The sequence below is a fragment of the Corvus hawaiiensis genome, chromosome 4 (genome assembly GCF_020740725.1).
Source record: "Corvus hawaiiensis isolate bCorHaw1 chromosome 4, bCorHaw1.pri.cur, whole genome shotgun sequence".
Classification (NCBI taxonomy): Eukaryota; Metazoa; Chordata; class Aves; order Passeriformes; family Corvidae; genus Corvus; species Corvus hawaiiensis.
The window spans coordinates 41,598,245-41,605,974 of NC_063216.1; the positions used below are offsets into that span (position 1 = coordinate 41,598,245).

A 7,730-nucleotide genomic window follows, 5' to 3' on the forward strand; every position below is an offset into this window, starting at 1 on the left:
ACTGAAACACATCTGTAAATATTCTTGCCCAGGGTGCTGATCTTGGTGGCAATTTCTGGCATTGACTCATGTCTACTTTTCCTAAATCCATACCAGTAAAATCTGGACAAAACAATAGCTTTATGAAGGATTCTGTTAATTCCTATTAATTACTGCAGCTAGCTGTCCAGCGATGTAAAACTGGCATTATTTTTACAATTCTCTTAAACTGAAATTCAAACTAATTTCAGCTATTCTCTCATAGTATTTTTAGTTGAATCAATATCATTCAGCCATTTTGAAAGCTGTTATGACACACAAACTAATACTCACATGAACACATTCCTTAATACAGGAGAATAAAGGTTATGCTGCAACTCTTTTTTATATACATGCACTGTTTAAGTGTTTATTAGAGGAGCCCAAGAGGTCTATTGGTTCCCTCAATATACTGTAAGTGCTTTTCTCCCTGCAAGGTAACAGCCTCACATCTCCTGCAGTCTAATCCATACTGTGACTGATGGTGACCCCTCCTCACAATGCATGGCAATATTCAACAGTAAAAAGCCTTACAACTGCTCTGAATTTGGCCTCCTGAAGTCGTATTACCATAGGAGTTTTTGATTTTAACTGTGGTAGTCTAGGCTAGATAGAATGTGAACTCAGAAAAGTAAGTGTATTAAAAGGTTCCTCAATTCTCAGATCTGATTTTTGTTCATATTTAAAGCCCACAACAGTGAAAAGAGGAAAGAATTTTTTTTTTTTATCCTTGCAGCACTTCAGAGTCAATACATTTACCAAGATACAATCTGAATTCCATTCTGATTAGCAGAATGGTTAGCTAATTGGCAAGCACATACAATTTAAGAACTAGATTTCGTAGATTAAACTCATTACTTCAAGCTTTTTATGTTAGGCTCTGAGTCCCCGCATAACCTCTTCCCCTGCCGATTATCTGCCCTGCTCCCTTTTCATATTTCATTCCCGTGCTTCGGTGCTGTAATCCAATGCCTTCTCTGGAAAGGTTGCCTCACCTGCCCCCAGTGCTTCCTCCTCCTGTCCAGGCTCTCTCTCTCGCAGCCCCGGCTCCTCATACCCCAGGCTTGACCCGAAGGTTAGGGCCGTCCTTTCTGAGCCAGCAGCCCCTCGGCACAGATTACTGTCTCGCTGAACTGTTACATTTCCCGGAATGAAGCCAGTTACCAGGCGGCGGCGGCGGAGCTGGTTGTTGATCTGTGATACCCTCCAGCTGACTGCCTTTTTAGCATGCACGATCTTCAGGCCACAGACTACGCCTTTCTTTTGTGTCTGGAAAGCTTGTAGCAGTTGCTGGGCACTAGGAACAAACCAACCTTTGTATTGGGAGCTACAAAAACTCTTCTCACCTAAGAGGACTGCAATCCCCGTCCACCTTCCCTAAAGAGAAAGATTTAAATGAGGTCCGGGGATGTTTAAGGATGAGTAGCCTACTCTGAAACAAGGCTTGTTTTCTATGTTGACTGTTTTACATTGAAAATAAAGCTCGTCAAAGGCTTGAAGTTGCCTTTACTTTGAAAGAAATACGTCATCTTCAAATATGCAAAGCAGGTTTACTGTTGATAACCCAAGAGTTACTGACCTTGTATTTCAGCTGTTCTCAGCGTGCACTTTGGCTTTTTCTGTAATAAGATCATCTTACCACCAGATGATTATTGATCACTTATGACAGAAACAAAAAGCCTTGAGCAGACTAATTTATTCATTGTGCTCAGTGTAAAGTGATGTAAAAAATGACAAATAGTCCCCTTTTCTTGCCCACTCGCCCCCCCCCCAAAAAAAAAAAAAAAAAATATAGTCAGAGTCAGAAACACCAATTCAGGATGAAACCCAGAGAGCTAGGGAAGATGGCAAGCAACAATAAGTTTTACCAGAGACCTGCTTGGTGAACAGCTACCACCTGGCCATAGCAATGGCACTACCAACCGAGTATGATCGCAACTGGAGTAGATCCTCACCACCTAACCCACACCTGCTGGGGCCTTCCCCGTGCTGCCCATCCAGGAAGGGGAGACAATGCATGGCTGCAAGAGAAGGCTGTGGAGCAGGGCTGGCTGGCTCAGGACCCATGGGGCCATCAGCCCCCTTGCCAACCCAATGCCGAGGCAGGGGCAAGATGTATCCCCCATCCCCAAGTTCTCCGGACGGGCCCAGGCAGGTGAGCAAAGAGCAGGTCATGGACGGAGAAGCTTCTAGACTAACCTGCTCACAGGTTTCCACGATGTGCTTTCTCCCCTCTCGGGGGACCCAGACCATGACACCCGGCTGGGGGATGCTTTGGGCTGCTCTGCCCCGCTCCTCTCCGACGCGACGGCGAGGGCTGTCCCCTGCCCGCCCCAGCTGGAGGGCTGCAGAGGGCTGCGGGACGCTCCGGGCGGGGGGCACGGCCAGGGGCAGGGGACGAGCGGAGATGCGGCAGGTACCGGCCGAGCTGGGAACGGGCAGCCGGGTGGCTGTGTCCTCGCTCGCCGCAGATTTTAAGGTTAAGTGCGTGCGATTTCTCACCCTCACAAAAGGGAGGAGGGAGGAAAGATGATCAAGGAAACAAACCAGGCAGGGGAGCGATGAAGGGGAGGGGGAAGAGAAGAAAAGGAGGGAGAAACAAAGGGAAGAATAAAACCCTCTCCGGGAACAAGCAAACAAAGAGGGTAAAAAGAGCTCGGCGGTCTCCTCGGGAGGTTACCCCCCGCCGGGCTCCCCGGCACCGCGGCACCCCGCCCCGACGTGCGGCCCCCCGCGGCAGCCGGCCGGGCTGCGGCCCCGGCCCCGGGCTGCTGCCCACGGCCGCGCACAGCGGAGCCCCGCGGGCAGGACCCCGCGCCTGGCCGCTGTCGCCCTGGGAAGTTCGGCGGCGCGGAAACACCCCGGCGGGGTCGGGGCACCTTACCTGTCGGCTGGCACTCCTCGGGGAGCGGTGGGATGAAGCGGGGAAAAAAATGGGGGGGGGAGGAAATAATAATAAAGCCACCCCAGTTTCCGAAATTGCACCGCTCGATCAGGTTACTATGGAAATCGTCGCGAGGAGGCAAAAAAAAAAGCCAGAAGCCATCCTCATCCTCTCCGCCTCCGCGAGGGACCGCGGCGCCGGAGCCGCTGCCTCCCCGGGCGCAGGGCTGCGCACTCCCCGCCGCCGGCTGCTCTCCGCCGCCGCGCACCGGCAGCGGCCCCGGCCCCAGCCCCAGCCCCGCGCCGCGCCGCCAGCGGTGCGGCCCCCCGCCGCACAGCTGGAATTTAAAGGGGCCGTGCTCTCCGGGCGCCGCTGCCCCCGCCGCCCACGGCCGGCTGGGTGTGCCTTTGTAACCAAAAGTTTCCCGCGGGTGCTCTGAGATACGGGCATCCAAGGGGACACGGGGGATGAGGGAGCGACGCGTTTGCTGAGTAGCCCTGGGCGTTATGAATTATTATAGGCGTAACAGCAGGATCCAAAGGCCTCAACAGGGCTCAGTTGCAATGAGCGCTGTACACAGACACGAAAAGAGGCAGCCCCGGCCTCTGAGAGCTTGTAATGTGAGCAGTGAGGGCAGACAAAAGGGAAAAAAGTGTATAAATGAGCGCTGTACACAGACACGAAAAGAGGCAGCCCCGGCTTCTGAGAGCTTGTAATGTGAGCAGTGAGGGCAGACTAAAGGGAAAAAAGTGTATAAAATGCATGAGGGGTTGAAAACTTCCTAACCAGTCCAGCCCTCCCCAGCCCACAGATCACAATTTTTAAATTGCAACTAAAAGACTCAAAAAATACAACAAACAGTTCTGACACAGATCATCTTTTCTGTGCCCCTTATTCATAAACGGAAGCGCTTCTCAAGCCTGCCTGTCCCGAGAAGTGAGCTTGGCCTGCAGGACACCCTGGCAAGCCTGGAGGCTGGATCCAACTGGAGCCCAACTGTGGAGAGAGCTGTGCTAACAGCTGCCACTCACAGGCACATACAGACTTTCGCCTGAGTGGGTGGACAGAGCTTAGCAGCCATTGCCACCACTTCATTCTGCCCTATCTGTCCTCACCTTCACCCCTCACATGCTGCTCTCCTCTGTCCCACTCCTCGGTGAGCCATTTCTCACCACAAGCCCTCTCTCTGCTCCAGCAGCATCAGGTCCTGCAGCTGATTCAGGATCTACCACCCAAAGGATGGGTTTTCACCCCTACAGAATATATTCCACAAGTTTCTGCTGGTGGGGAATGAAGCTTCTAAGTTATTCCAGTTCTGAAAAATGTCTGCCGCAGAGCACAGGGAAACCCCTTATTTGCTCTGTTGTTGCAATCTAACACTATATGTGCTTCAGCTCCCAAGAAAGGGGAGAAGTAGGGAGAAAAAGGTCTTCAGATGATTGCCTTAAAGAAAATGAGCCCCTTCTGAAGTAAAAATGTGGATTTATTCTTTCCAGAGGAAGAACACTTTGCAAGTCACAGGTTTAGGGAAAGATAGCTTGCAGTTAGTGGCTCCCGTGATACCTATGGGTCTTCAAAAAACCTTCATCTTCCAGTCTATCAGCTGGTCAAGCCTTGCAGCTCTCTATTTGTCACAAATGTTCATCAGTGCTGGTCACCACAACTGCAGCTGAAACTACCTCATGAGGTGAGGGAATTAGCTACCGGAGGCATGTTTGGATGCAGGAGTAAAAGAATGAACAAAAGAAACAACAAACCTCTCCTATTGAGCTGTGTGGTATTTTCCCATTCTGATTAATGCCTGACATTTCAGCTAGCCATTTCTATTTAAGAAAGTAAGAGACATAAAACATACAGCAGCTTGCAGCCTAGTGAGAGCTTAGTGTTAAGAAATAAGAAAGATTATTTAAAAGGGCTGACCAAAAGGCAGGAATTGACAGCCACGTTGTCCAGGAATCCAGTTTTCCAAATATCATAACTTGAAATATTCCTGAAAATAAATAAGGATAGATTTTGACCATAGTTTACACAATAAAACATAATGGGACATCCGAGGCTGCCTTTTCTTAAAGCTCGGAGACAAGAGAGCAGCTGAGTGTCTTAAAATTAGAATTACAAATACATGAGTGAAGATCCCAGGTGACCGACATCTTTCAGAAATGACAATCCCTGGAGTGGATAACCTGGAGGTTATTTCTTTCAGTGCATGAAAGGCACAGAGCAGTGAGTTATCTCAGCAGTCTCTGTGCTGCAAGACTTCTCCCTGAAAGGTTAATTGGGTTAGAGGTGTAATTTTTACCCAGCAGAGATGTGCCAGCAGAGGCCTCTAATGTAGATGCAGTTAGTATTGTCAGAACTATGGTTTTGTTAGCATAACGTTTTTCACCATGGTGTGGAGTAATTTCGTTTCACCAATACGAAGATCAGACCTGGTGATCCAGCCAGCTCTGCTCAGCCACTCTGTCAGTGCAATGGGCAGACCCTGGTACCAAAACAGACAGCAGCATGCACAAGGCTCCCACCTCCTCTTTGCCAATGGCTACTCCGTGATTGCCGGGGTTTTTGGTAAAAGGTTTTGCAAATGAATAGAATATTTTTCTGTTTCTTAGGCTCAACCATTTAATCTTATGCCTCTAGCAGTTTTAGGAGCCTCTGTCTGACAGAAAAACAGTAACCAGTCCTCTGGTCCTGCAGGAAGTGATATTCCAGAGCAGAGAAATATCTTGAAAGTTTACTTATTAGCAAGAATTATCTACAATGGCTTTTGTAGTTTTGCAGAGAAAATATCTAAATAACTGTCTATTTTTCCCTTTGTTGCAAAACATTTGACTAAAAAAGCATGGTGAAGAATAAAAAGGTGATTCTCAGCTTTAGAATAAACTGCATAGCTATACCTTTAATATATGAAACTTCAACACATCAGTTATATTGTAGTTTTCTTCAACATGAGATACAAACAAGTATGTTGATATTATTGACATGAGATTAAATGTAAATTTATTTCAGGATATACAGTAATTTGAAAGTGCAGTATCTTGGCTTGTGTATTTAAATACAGTCAATTATCTCAGCTAATATATGTGTATGTAAGTGAATGACCAAATAATGACAAACTTGCAAAGGCAAACTAATGTATTAGCTCTGTGGACTTCATCATTAATTAGCGCGTGGGGAGTTACTGAGAGCAAAGGAGAGGAAGGTTCCCTCGTCAATTTCCAGCACTGACACCACCTTGGAGCAGAGGCACAATGAAAGCCTGACCTTGCACTTGGATCTCTGCATAGCTGGGATCATTGTGCCCTGTTGGGGAAGGCAGGACCTGGCTGCCTGCAAAGGTGTGAGGTGTGCAGGAGCGCACAGCGATGTGCTCAGAAAACAGAACTGCTAAAATGCATGGCATCCCTGCAGCATCTGGGAAAATATGGTTTTTCCAAGATCTAATAGCTTGAGCAAGTTCTGAAATGGGTTTCCTCAGTGAAGAGGGAGTCTCCAGCACCCTTATTTTTGGCTGTTAATGGAGAAGGCACTGCACAGAACAGCTGAGGCTTCCAAAATGGCCCAAAGTGGAGATGTTTCTATAGAATGGTGAAGGACATATCTATGATTAATTCACTACTAATTTTCAAATACCTCCTCTAAAGTTGGAGTTACTCAAAGAAGAGAGCACAACTTTAGTACTGGTAAAGGAGCACCATTTTTTCCAAGTCTCATTTTCACATGTAGCTGAATTTTTCAACTTTTTTTTTTTTAATCACACGATGGCTGCAAAACAATCTATATGGTCAGAAATGGGCAATATATTAGAAGTATATTGTCTAGAAGTATAGAAGTGTACTAAAAACAGCCTATTCAGAGGAAAAAGTGGTTTAAACATCTATTTCCTCTTGTATTAGGAACTGCAATATGACACTGAAAAACGGAAAAGCTCTGCAGTCCCCTGAACGAAACTCATGACTTGTTTAACAGCATGCTCAACTTTTTCTATACTTTAAGCTTTTCTAGAAAATTCACTTTCCTAATTCTGCTGTTTCTATTAGCCCCAGACCCTGTATGTTTTATACCAGCTGCATTCAACAGAAGGGATGCCCAACTGGGGATACAAATTGCCTGCTGAATGGCCCTCTCTGACTCCATGCTGTTACTTTTGACCTCAGATGGCACAGAAAATGCTCTCCAGTTGTCTTGCTTCCAAATGCCAAAAAATCCCAACCCCCAAACTTCTAAACATAAAACAGAAGGAAAGTTAAATTATTTGAGTTAAAATAACACTGCAAAACAGTTATATCACAAATATAGCAATAAAAAAATGTCGTAAAAGATGTGCCTCTTGATACACAGGGTAAAGGTACCCTGCATAATGATTTTGTATTGTTTACAGAAGAGCTTATATACGTTAGAAATTATTTTCCATAGCTTTCTTACTGAAAACAGTGTTTTCATATGCAAACAGAATTTTTTCCTATAACTGGATGTGTGCCTGGCAGACATAAATATATTTCTGTCAACTTCACCATTCTGCCATGGATATCAGAAAACATCTTTGGGAGACATGGACATGGTTTTACTTCCTCTATTAATCTTTCAGTTCTTTGGTTCTCACATGACCTGGATCTCTTCTATCTTCTGTATTTTAACTCAGAAGCTCTTGCCGGAATATTCTTTCAACTTTGTTTGTAGTTGCAATGCAAGAGGGCTTCAATTCCTGCTTTAATTTAGGACACAACTTATTTCTTCCTGTAACTGAAGACAAATGGCAGACATCACCTTCCTCATTTCTCCCGAAGTAATGCCTCAGTTTTCTGTCTAGGTTAGCTGGTGAAATTACTCC

General features: G+C 46.3%; 1 protein-coding gene across 2 annotated transcripts in view; it reads right to left on the reverse strand.

The window, feature by feature from the left end:
• NAV3 (neuron navigator 3) overlaps positions 1-3,146 on the reverse strand; it is a 531,757-nt gene extending 528,611 nt beyond the window's left edge. The window contains exon 1 of one of the 2 annotated variants that reach the window (XM_048300218.1): positions 2,903-3,146. The gene's annotated coding sequence lies outside the window, so the exon portion shown is untranslated. Of the gene's footprint in view, positions 1-1,013; positions 1,210-2,902 lie in introns of those variants that run through there. The other variant, XM_048300219.1, reaches the window with a different exon arrangement.
• Between the last annotated feature and the right edge of the window lie 4,584 nt (positions 3,147-7,730).